The 13,042-nt window shown below is 47.0% G+C and overlaps 1 protein-coding gene across 5 annotated transcripts in view; it reads right to left on the bottom strand.

Moving 5' to 3' along the window:
- The window catches only part of THRB (thyroid hormone receptor beta), a 438,776-nt gene that overhangs the window by 128,471 nt on the left and 297,263 nt on the right, over positions 1–13,042 (bottom strand). The gene's annotated exons all lie outside the window — the stretch shown is intronic.

Raw genomic sequence — 13,042 nt, 5'->3', positions numbered from 1 at the left:
AGTTGCAAGCTTAAGCAAACAGTCACCGATGTAATGTGGAATGATAATTGGCAGTTATTGTTCTTTGTGTGCTGGGTGGTGATCACAGACAGGTCAAGGGTTGCACGTGTATTTCCACCCTACAACACAGGTAAAAAGGGCTAAGTGGTCTCTTGGACAGCACCTCCAGAAGGAGGGCTCTGCCAAGGATTGATGGTGGTCCTCAGATGGATCCACTATTAGCAGGTCTGTGGTAGGCCTAACAGCTGGTCCAAATGTTCTCAACGCGTGGACTCACAAAGCTGCAGAACAGAACCTTCCTTTTTTTATGCAGTGTTATATCACGCAAACTCCACCTGAAGGTACTGGAGCGCTTTACATGAGCACCGGTTACATTGCACAAGGACACATCCATTATTGGTAGCATGAGGAGATTAAGTAACTTGCCCAGAATCACAGGATGTTCAGCCAATGCTGAGACTCAAACCGGGTTCCCCGGCTCAAAGTCGGCAGCTCTGGCCGCTAGACCACATCCTCTTCCATGTGAGGCGGTGGTGCCCAATTAGCATCAGGATTTCCTGTAGGCACATCAAGCCCACCCACCAGTAGCCTTTGAAGACTCCCATTGAAGAAGGCATCGTCTATCTCTCTCCTTGGCTCCTCCTACAATATCCAACACCTTTCACCAGGCGAAAAGGGGTAGCCCTACCTACTGGTGGGAAGAAAGGTAATAACCGGACGACTCCGTGAGTTGAACAGCTGCCGCTGACATGCAATGATCTGTCATTAACGGGCAAGAAGGCAGGGCTGATACAGCTCTACATCAATCTAAAGTCAATAAAATCATGACCATTAAATAAGGTAATAGTTACACCTGTTACTTGCAGCTATTAAAATAACTGAATTGCTCTGTAAAAGTAAGTTATTAATATGAGTAGTTGAGTAACGAGTACTCACAGATTTACTGTCTCAAAGCAATGTGGCTTGCAGAGCATTCATTCATTCATTCATTCATTGTAATCGAGCAGTCCCCGCGTTTCTATGAGCATGAGCTGGGGATCGTGCTTATCTCTCCTCCTTTCTCAACCCCCCTAAACCTACAGAGCACAGCCATTAATATTTAAACTCTGTAAAAGCTGAGGATAAACTCTCAGACCTTCAACTTTTTGGGGATACCTCAGAAGACAAAACCAATACTCACAAATTGAAAATCAAAAAAAAAAATGGGAGAGACGTACTTTTAATTTCTAAGACCAAGCAAGTTTTTGAATGTTTTGCACTTCATCTGGATGGAAAAACTGACCAGGACAGTTTCGGGCACCCCTCGCTGGATCATCTCTTTCCATTTTCCATGTTTGTTTTATTATGTTGTCCCTAGCGCTATATAAATATTGTCCAAAATGTCTTCTATTAAACTACTCACTTTTTCTGGGGGAAAACACCCCAGAAAGAACATCAGTTCCAGAACACCTGCAGTTACAGTGCTTGGTGTGCTGTGAAAAAGTGCACATCCCAGCCTTGGGATGACATCTTACAGCTCATGGAGAAGTGGAACATCTTCAGTCAAAGGACTGTTCCATGTAGTTGTGTCACACTGTACACCCTGCAAACCTCAGACTGCACCGTACACTGGGCACCATGTCTGTGAAGGAGCGAATGGTCTGGTCACGATGAAGTGTAGTGTGGGACTGTGATGGCACAACCTTCACCACTAGGTTTGCTCTTATTGTGTCCATCTACCTTACTCCGGGACCTTTGGTCCTGGGCTGTTTTGGTCCAAAGAGCACACAGGTCTGGGGCTCTCACTCCTGGGCCCTTTGGTCCTGGGCTGTTTTGGTCCAAAGAGCACACAGGTTTTGGTCTCTTACTCTTCAGTCCTGGGCTGTTTTGATCCATGGTTCACACAGTTCTAGGGCTGTTACTCTTCAGCCCTTCGGTCCTGGGCTGTTTTGATCCATGGATGATACAGGTTTGGGGCTCGTACTCTTCGGTCCTTCAGTCCTGCGCTATTTTGATCCATGGATCACAAAGGTCTGGGACTCTTACTCTTCAGTCCTGGGCTGTTTTGATCCATGGATGATACAGGTTTGGGGCTCGTACTCTTCAGCTCTTCGGTCCTGGGCTGTTTTGATCCATGGATGATACAGGTTTGGGGCTCTTACTTGACACGTCTTTGCTGCATACAAGGAGTAGATGTTCCTTCAAGTGACAGGAATTCATCTCTCTACCTTGCATCCTCTTCACCCAGGCATCGATCCGCCTTTTTGGTGACCAGGCACCGGTTTGTGGCTGACCTGTGTCTGTAGTGAGGTTTCTTCTTGCAGGACCACATTGCATAAGTCACTGAGGTAACCAGGGGTTGAGGAGAAACGTTTGCTCCCTGAAGGATATGAAGTGATACCAGCACTGGTGGAACCCACTGCTCCAAGGAGTTATAATACACAGCTTTTTGGGTTCTTCTGGTGTTACCATTTGGCCAAGCCACCTTGGGTGGTTCCCTCCTCTATGTACCGTTCTACATTCCAGTGGGTGGCGGGAAGGGAATTGGGGCACATGCACTGTGACTGAGTGCTGGAAATCCAACGGCAAAGTCAGGGCCGGTTTTAGTGCTGGTGGCACCTGGTTCGACAGTCATTACCCGCCCCCCCCCCCCCATTGCCTTCTACTCGGTTTCCCTCACTACCACCATGCAAAAATGCCCCTCATCTCTCCATAGCCCCTCTCTCACATACATTTCATTTGTTTTAAAGCGCTGGTAAAAGCTGGTTTTAGCAACACAAATGTATATCTATCCAAACAAACTTTTTTAGCAACATTAGGAATAGAAAAAAAACCCTGTGACAAAAGCAGTAATCCACTCAGCTATCCACATAAAATACAGATATGTGATGTGCACAGAACGTGTTCTTTGCAGCAGGCATATTAACCCTCTGCACTACTTTATGGTGAGTCAAAACTGCCCCTAGGCAAAACTCTGATCTCTGTCTCTAGCAAGAACATTGATCACAAGTTATCTTGACAATTTTATTGCTGCCTGAAAGTTGGCTGTACAAGGAGCTCTACAGGTGTTTTTAAACCATAGGTTATTGCTAAACATAGCAACCCCCCCCCTTGAGGTTTGCACCCCACTCCCCAGGTCAGCACCCAGTGAAGCCGCACCAGTCGCACTGCCCTAAAGCCAGCCCTGGGCGAAGTCCTGAGCAAAAGCGCCCTTCCTACCGGCACGTCGCACAGAAAGAGGTCTCAACCAAAGATACGCTAAGGCCGTTGCTTGCACCGACAGCCAAACCAGGCGGCTGTGGTAGAACATCTGCTGAACCGGAGAAGACACCGCGAAGGACCTGGAGACCTCAGTCTTCAGTGGCATCTAGTCTAGAAGACACCACTTCACCTTTCCTGTAAGTGCCTAGTATTGCCAGAGCTTCTCGGCGCTCTGCTGGGCACCAGCTGACTGGCAGGGTAAGTGCCAAAAGGCTATAACTCTGTGGTTTGACCTCAACTGCCGACCTGAAACACAAAGGTGGCTAAATATCTATTTACCTGCAATAAATGTTATGACAAAGCAAATGATTACTTTAGCTTGAGATAAGGAGCGCCATTAATGCCAGCAGCCAATCGGCTCTGCCTGCACACCATAAACTGGAAGTAACTTCCAACCACTTCCAGTGGGAAGCCAGCCCCTGCAATGGGCATGTCCCTAAAGCGCAGCACAATGGGTTGCCCGGAAGGGATCATCAATAGAAAATGGCCTAAAAAGAGACAAAACATGACAACACAGGCTTGGCATAGACAACTGTCTCCCTGGTCTAGATGTCTACATGGGGTGACCAGATTTTAAGAAGCAAAACAAGCATTTGCAAGGCAGTGGGTCTTGCATTTGCTCGAGTTAGAGCTATTAGCGCTGTAAACTCCTAACCGGACATTTCTTGCCACATAAATTGAAAATAAAAAGTAAAACAGTTTCACATAGGCGAGCCGATTGACAGCGCCACCGCCAACATGAGCATCAGCGTGAAGAGACACACAAAAGGAAAAAGAAGTTCGCTTGCAGTGAAACTTATCAGCAAAAGTGCAATTATCCATGTAACGGTCAGTGTGCAAGGGCGTAACAAAACCTCCCCAAGAAGGGACAAATGTAAACTATTTACCAATGTCAAAGGATTTTTGAAAGGCAAGGCCACGAACGAGTGGTAGTGTGAGGTGGGTGTTGTTAAAAGCCCAGATACATACCAACACGTTGGAAACGCAGCGCTTGCGCACTGCTATAATCGACTTAAAAACCGGGACACGCCAGACACAAAAGTAGGACTAAAGCCTTTGACCTTACTTCTGTCTCTGACCTGCCACGATTTTTACGTAGCCCTGTGAAAAAAAATATATCTATATATCTATCTTTATATACATGTATATATATATATACAGATATATATCTATCTATATATATATATATATATATATATATATACAGATATATATATATATATATAAATATATAATCCATATGTAACATTAGCTATGGCCTGACCTCTAACCTCCACCTTTAGCCCTCCCTGTACTTTGTCTCCCAGGCGCATGAAGCCCATGCGCTGCTTGTCCTGGGAAATCCTTGATGTGTCATCACCCTATGTCTACATAATGCTTTAGGTATCAAACTCGAACTTGATTTTGTTTTGATGCATCACATTCTGAGACCCCTGCTTCTGAAAAGCATAAGACTTCCTCTTGCCCATACACTTTTTTCCAAAGAGGCTGCATTTCTGAAAATCACACAAGTGCAGGAGTGAGAATGAAGATCTAGACAAGCATTGGCAATGCCAAAAGCTCCAGCTTATTAACGAAAGTGTCTTTTGTGTCACTGATGGACTTGGGTAATCGATAATTCATCATACATGTACTCTGTCAGTCACCTTTGCATTCATCCATCCACTGACTCATCCTTTCATTCACCATCTGAAAAAAACAGTAGTAAAACGCAGACAAACTCAACATATGCAAGATAAAAGTAGAAACAAGGAAAGATGCTGCTCACTTAACGTGGCGGACATGTGCCTTCAGTAATGAAACTAAACACAGCAGCGGGTGTCCATCTTGCAGTGGCTTTTGAACCGAAAAAGTGACCTTGAAAGAATAAAAAGCCTTGCTTAGCTAGTGAGAAGACTTGTATGGATCACACACAGTGCTTCATTTGTAAATGAAAAAGTGGGGGAGGGCAATGTTTTGCTGAAAAATTGTATGTTAGTATGTCGATTCCCAAGGCTAGTGCTCTAGATTCCACCTCATGCCTCTTGAATCCACCATCAGACATTTTCTCATTCTTGTAGGTTCCTGCTTTTTCTGTTTTTTACGTTTTTCAGTCTGTCTCTTTCCACTGGTGTGTTTTTCACTTTCCTCCTGAGAGTCTAACACTGAAGAGGAAAAATAAGTGCTGGTGGGCACCACCTGCAACCACTGGCTCAAATTAAGCACTGCTCACATCACTTAGAAACTTGCATTTGACCATGACTATTTTGTTCTCCAGGAGTGATCACACAAGTTGTTACCTTCAAACAGGAGGTCAGTGGTTTCTCCCTGGGCCTCAGGTGCAGAAAGTTCAGCCAACAAGCCTGCATACTGCGAGGCCAGTACTCACGGTCATACTGGAGGTCCTGATGAGACAGTGCACCATCAGCTGTTTCTGCTCACCGATTATCATGCCTACATTGAGCTTAAAGGTATACTCATCCTCTACATGGTCTGGAAGCACTCAACCCAACCCACATGTGGAGCCCACAGCAGCCATGCTGGTCCTGGGTTTGGCTTGCCTGAGTGAGAGTCCCCTAGACAGTGTCAATGCCCTGTAGGAAGTCACCAAAAGTTCTGCCTTCTTTTGCACGTGGAAGGTCCTTCAGAGGTGTCACCCCTCACTTTAGGAGTGTCCAGAGACAAATTTTAGAATGTTTTGGGTGAATGATACTTACTGTTCTGAGACTTTAGGATTGACTCCTAATGGCAGGATGTCTATCAGACCCCGTGAGCCTGTTTGGAGCTCCAGAATGAGTCCTGGGCGTGCTGGAGGAAGAGGAAGATGGCACCACAGCAGAAATGCAAAAATTCTCAAAGGACAGGAGATGAGAGAGAGGATTGTTGGACTAGTCCTGGATCTAAGAAAAGAGCGACAGCCTGGTCAACTCAGGATCCAGCTCCACCTCCGATGGGGTGGGGTATCAGTCCATTCTACCAGGGAGTCCACCTTCCCAAAGTGGGGGGGGGCGGTCAAAGGTGAACTTTGAGTAGTGGGATCCTGAGAGAATTGACCGCTGGTACCAGCTGTGGATATGGGATACCTAGAACTGCACCTGAGACTCCTGGCCCTCCCAGGATCTGATGATCTAAGGTCATGCATGCCAGGACTGGTCCAGTTTGGGGGCAGCTTCGCCACAAACATGCTCTTGGTGATCAACCGGAGAGGAGGACTCAACTTGAAGAGGTGCTTATTGGTGCAAACTTGTGTCCTCTGCACTTTGGGGTATCCAGGGAGACTGAGACCATGTCCAAGCAATTAGGGAAGCATGCGTCTTTCTCATCCTCTTGAGGGAGTTAGCGTCAAACTCAATGCAGGAGACAGAGAATGCGGGTGGACCTTGTCAAGCTGGAACGGGAAGTGGGTGCCCACAAAAAGAGAGGCTATCCTCTCCTCCCTGGTGCAATTCCCTCACCTGCTCCAGAGTTACAGGACCAGAATGACAATGGATTCCTTTTGCTCGCTGAGGGGGTGAGGCATGCTCAGTTGTTTGGTGCAGCAAGTCAGCAATACCACACTCAGATGGAGAGAGCAGCCCGACAGCAAAAGGTGCCACAGCAGCTCAGGACCTCCTCGTAACATGGAGTAGGACTAGACCCAAAGGCGCAACAGACGCTGTGGTGTGATCCACTTCAAGGCGCTTGACACCCATTCACCGTTAGAATTGAATACATACAGGTTTGCCTGCAACGAGGTAGAATGGTCATGGACTCTGAACTTTCCCCACTCCCTGGGTTACTGAAGCCACATTCCTGCGACTAGTAAGGATCTCTGGATAGGATGCCTGATGCTTCACGGACAGCGGTTGCTGCCTCTCCTGAAGGAGTCTCCTGCAGGATAGGGCTGACCTTACCCACGCACATGCACGATGCACAGTCCCACAGGGTCCTCGTAACAAGTGCAGCACAAAAAGCACATGTGCAGCAAACGAGTGTCACCCCAGCAAGAGACCAGGCATTGGAGGGCCTACACTGAAAATAAAGTGTAATTTATGTGCTTCAGTCTTCCCTGTCTCTTATCCTAGTGCTTAATTTGTGGAAAAAAAAATGCTGGGGCCCTCGTCAGAAGGCCACTGCAGTGTGCACACCCCAAAGCTCCTACCAGCACTGCCAGTGACAGAACCAACACAACTACTAACCATCACACCCCACAAGTGTGACAATTCAGATTATTCCCAGCCCCAACGCTGTAAGAGTGGCTTGGACTGCAAGTACTAGTTATCAGTAATGTATATTGAATTAATAAACAAATTGCTTTGTGTTCATCTTTCATAAAGACAAACAGTGCCACCTAGTGGCAGACTGTCATAAGTACCCGTACTGACAATTAAGGGCTGGTGCTGAGCACCGGAAAACACCAGCTCAAATTAAGCACTGTCTTATCCCTACCCACACCTAAGAATGGACGCCCCATTGCTGCAGTCTCCCACTTGCTCCTTGAATGTTTACATCCAATTCTCTACTCTCTCTCTCTCCCCACACCCACCAGCCCACTCTCGCTATGACCACAGAGTGCTCTGAAGTGGTCAACAACAGAAAATAACACACAAAAATCTAGTTTATGTGTCCTTTCTTTCTGATATCCCAGTGATCAGGTTGCTGCCTTTGATGCTCATCTCAATGTGTTCGGTTTTCACGCTGCAGCTTGACGCCCTCTGGAGAGATCGACCTGTAATCGAATTGTACTTTTTATTCCTTGTTGCTGGGAGATTCAACTCATTTTACAGACCATTTCTTGTAATTCCTCCACCTTCGAATCTAAGTTATTAAATGGCTTTCTGGATGCTATCATCCCATATTCAGTCCTCCAGCAGCCCATCTGCTGCCTCGTTATTCTTAGTAAAGTGACCATAGGGTCACCTTTCTAGATATATAATACATTTTCTAATTTTCCTGCTGCCTTTGCTGCCTTTCAGAATTTCCTTAATTTCCTGAGGGTTTCCACGGGGAGCCACAGACCTGAGATTGTTGACCCCCCCCGCCCCTGTTAAACACAATGTCCAATAGAGTGCAGACACCATGTCTGTGTTTGCTTTTATGCTAGTGTGACCAACAGAGATTATGTGGCCTTCTGCCAGTGATTGGTTTAGGCATGAAGCCCACAGCCAGGCTTCTGATGAAGTTCCAGAGAAACACCCTGCCCGGGCCTTTTTATTAATAGTAATATTAATGTAAAGCTTTCTCGCCTTAGAGGTAATTAAAGAAAAACACATTTCCAAACACAACCTTTTTACTGTTTGCATGACTGTCTTTATTCTGATAATCATTTGAAGAAAATGAATAATTTTAATTAAAGTTTGCAATCTACCTTTTCCTATATCACATGACAATACAGTTCAGCATAATTCAAGCTCTCTAAATATTTGCACAAAATGGAAGTGAACCACATACAGGTGAGAAATAGTAATTTATCCAGGATCACTCCATTTCGTCAGATGGCGAAGCCACGATTGGAATCAAAAGTTGCCAGGGTGCACAACTGACGACAGATAAACTTTAATGCATTGCTTTTCTTAACCTAGGGGTGCAGTAAACTTAATCTGAGTCACTTGAGCTATACTAAACTTCTGAATCCTAGCGCTGTCCACGGATTTTTATTTTTATTTTACAAATTTCTGGGGCATGTTTAACTTGTTATTTCTTCCCTCCCAACCCTTATATCACCCCCTGAAGCTGTTTTTTGTTAGCTCTGCATTGCCCTCATCCATTGTAACAACAGAAAAGCCACTTAGAAGCGGTGTTTTCTGACGTTTTACGGGTGTCCAATGGACACAGAGGTTGAAGGTTAACAAAAATGACCTCAGCCAATTAGACTAATTCGGATCCTGCCGTTCACTAAGGTTGCTTGAGGAGTCTCCAGGATGGGTCAGAGAGTGGAGTAGGGAAATGAAACTGACAGGGGTGTGTTTGCCTGTGTTGGGTGAGAATGGGGGGCAGTTGGTGCTCTCTTGCTACATGGCACGAAAAACAGTTCATTACTGTTTCCCTTCATAGAGCACCCTTGACTTTGCCACGTTTTCCCAGTCCATATCCTTGGGACACAATTCACTTGGATGGATGGATGGATGGATGGGTGTGTGTGTGTGTGTGTGTGTGTGTGTGTATATATATATATATATATATATAAATACATCCTGTTTTGGATGTCACCCCATGCCCCCAGGAGGTTAGGGCTGTGTAATCACTCATGACTGAGTTCTTTTTGCTTCCGGTGTTTTTGCTTGCTTGCTACAATGAAGGCGGGTGAGATGGTTAACGCTGAATTCCTTGATACCGGTCACATTCACTGTTATTTATTTTGTAATCTATGCATGCCTGGTGGTTCCCCAATGTGTATCATTTATTTGCCAAGTTATTTGAAATCATGCTGCTTCTGTGTGTGCAAAGTTGCTCAAAGAAAAACAAAAAAGCTCAATTCTTATAGGTAAAATAAATAACTGGAGTCTAGGCTTCCTGCTCACAGCCTTGTGGCTGCCCCCTGGCTTTGCCTCCAGCTTCTTTTAACCTGGTAGATACAGGATGTGCAGTGGCCAAGAGAGGAAGTTACAGCCATGGGGCGGGAATAAAATAACAAGCATTTGCAATGCAACGGGTCTCGCGTTTGCTCGAGTTACAGCTATTAACGTTGTAAATTCCTAACTGGACTTTTCTTGCCACACAAATTGAAAAGGAAAAGTAAAACAGTTGACATAAGCGAGCTGATTCAAAGCGCCACAGTCGCCATGAGTGTGAAGGAGAGACCCAAAAGGAAAAAGAAGTTCGCTCGCAGTCAAACGTATCTGCAATCGCGCAATTAGCCATGTGATATGGGCGGTGTCCAAAGCAGTAACAAAACCGCCCCAAGGAGGGACAAACTTAACGCATTTACCAATGATAACAAAGGATGTTTGAAAGGCAAGCCCACAAATGAGTGATAGTGATGAGCGTGCAGTGGGCGTGGTTAAAAGCCCACAATACTTACAAAAGGTCAAAGCGCTTGCGCGTTCGACCTAAAAATAAAAATGAATAGAGGGCTAGTGGTTTGCCTGTTTTCAGGAATAGGACACAACCATCAGAATTGGGGAAAGGAACTCTGGACTTGGAATAATGGAGGTTACTAGTAATCTGAACTTTGTCATTGGCAGACAAATAACACTGGTTAACACCCTGAAAGGCGGGTAGAAATGCCCTAAGCAGACTACAATGTTTGCTTTAGTCCCAGATTTCAGGAGAACGGTGGGCTTCACTTTCCCACGAGGTCTGCTTAAAGCCTCTCCAGGCTGCAAACAATGTGCCTCTCGCTGGTGTCTCCAAAGTTTGAAAGAAAATACTCATAATGTGCCAGATTTGTCCACCGCCCTCAGTGTGAATAATTATGGGGCAGGGGGCAGTAAAGTCTGTTTTCAGGGCCACTTCTGGTCTGCTGCACTGCATATCTCCCTGCTAGCTAAGTTACCCCTCTTGCTTCTGGGAACCTTACCACCAAGACTTTTCTTCTGGTGACCATACTTGCCAGACTTCTCTTCTGGGGACCTTACCTGCCAGACTTCTCTCCTAGTGACTTTACTGCCAGACTTCTCTCCTAGTGACATTACCTGCCAGACTTATCTTCTGGGGACCTTAACTGCCAAACTTCTCTTCTGGGGACCTTACCTGCCAGACTTCTCTTCCGGGGACCTTACCAGCCAGACTTCTCTTCCGGGGACCTTACCAGCCAGACTTCTCTTCTTCGGGACCTTACCTGCCAGACTTCTCTTCTGGGGGACCTTACCTGCCAGACTCTTCTTCTGAGGACCTTACCTACCATACGTCTCTTCTGGGGACCTTACCTGCCAAACGTCTCTTCTGGGGACCTTACCTGACAGACTTCTCTTCTGGGGACCTTACCTGCCAGACTCTTCTTCTAAGGACCTTACCTGCCAAACATCTTTTCTGGGGACCTTACCTGCAAGACTTCTCTTCTGGGGACCTTACCAGCCAGACTTCTCTTCTGGGGACCTTAACAGCCAGACTTCTCTTCTGGGAACCTTACCAGCCAGACTTCTCTTCTGGGAACCATACCAGCCAGACTTCTCTTCTGGGAACCATACCAGCCAGACTTCTCTTCTGGGAACCATACCAGCCAGACTTCTCTTCTGGTGACCTTGCCTGCCAGACTTCTCTTTTGGGGACCTTACCAGCTAGACATCTCTTCTGGGGACCTTACCTGCCAGACTTCTCTTCTGGGGACCTTGCCTGCCAGACTTCTCTTCTGGGGACCTTTTCGCCAGACTTCTATTCTGGGAACCTTACCAGATTGACATCTCTTCTGGGAACCATACCAGCCAGACATCTCTTCTGGGAACCATAGCAGCCAGTTTTCTCTTCTGGGGACCTTATCAGCCAGACCTCTCTTCTGGGGACCTTACCTGCCAAACATCTCTTCTGGGGATCTTACCTGCTGGACTTCTCTTCTGGGGACCTTACCAGACAGGCTTCTCTTCTGGGGACCTTACCAGCCAGACTTCTCTTCTGGGGACCTTACCAGCCAGACTTCTCTTCTGGGGACCGCCTCTCTGACCCCTTGGTGAGTTCCTGGCCTAGGGGTCAGACACTGACTGACACCTCATAGTCCTTTCAACTTGCCACAGAAGTCACAATTTGTATGCGTCAAAGCACAGCTCCCGGGGGCGCGAATTTGCGCACACTGGGGACCCAGTGACCCTTTTTAAACACCCCCCCCCCCCTCACCCCCCGGTACATTACAAGGGAGGGAGGACACTCACGCACCTGGTGAAGGAATGTGAGGGGCCGAGCGCTCAGTCCTACAACAATATACAACCTATAAAGAAGGAAGTGAGCGGGGGCGGCCTGGCTGTCCTGGGCTTGGCGCTGGCCTCGGGTGACCCTCTGCGTGAGGCTGGCACCGCGGTCTGCCCGACCCCCCGCACCCCTCCCAGCTGGAGGTAAACAGCAGACTCAGGTGCCGCGAAGCCCGACCCAGGCACGCACTCATCCTCTTTCCATAGCTCCCAGACAAACAAACACTGCGCGCAGCACCGCCTCCCGGTCTGTGCAACCAGGCGTGCGTCCCTGCGAGGCCTCTTAAAGGGGGAGAGCACCAACCGCATATCGGGGTTGTCCTCAACAGATCCTGCAGCATTACAGGGGCGCCCGGCTCTGGGTAGCAAGGGAGTAGCCAGAAAATTAAAATAGCCCCCACTTCGAATCAAAGCGCTCCTGTCACCAAGCAAGAGATGCAAGTGAGCCAGGCCCTTCATGAACAGCCTCCTCGTCTAGCTATTCATTCTTTCACCCTTTCATCTACCTGCTTCAACTTTATATTCTTTCATCCATCCATTCGTCCATCCATCATTCAAACTTCTGATTCTATCCATTCATCCACCCAAACACCCAATCTACCATCCGTCCATCAATCCTTCCATCCATCCATTCTGCCACCTATCTATCCATTCTTCCAATCTGCAAACCATCCATCTAGACACTCTGCCATTCATACATCCTCCCCTACGCTCTGCCACCCAATCACCCTTTCACTCATCCATGCATCTAATATTTTGCTGATCCATCTCTCCATCCATCTATCCACTCATCCAGCCACTATTTACTCATTCATCCCTTTACCCTGCCATCCTATTACTTTCCATCTATCCCTTTTCTCTGCCATCCTTCCACCTGTCCAACCCCCTGTCCATTCACTCATCCATCCATCTATCCCTTAACTGACTTCCTTCCACCTGTCCATTCACTCATCCATCCATCTATCCCTTAACTGACATCCTTCCACCTGTCCATTCACTCATCC

Source organism: Pleurodeles waltl, chromosome 10, assembly GCF_031143425.1.
Source record: "Pleurodeles waltl isolate 20211129_DDA chromosome 10, aPleWal1.hap1.20221129, whole genome shotgun sequence".
Lineage (NCBI taxonomy): Eukaryota > Metazoa > Chordata > Amphibia > Caudata > Salamandridae > Pleurodeles > Pleurodeles waltl.
Note: the sequence above shows the minus strand (reverse complement) of the source record. Positions and strands in the feature narration are given on the sequence as shown.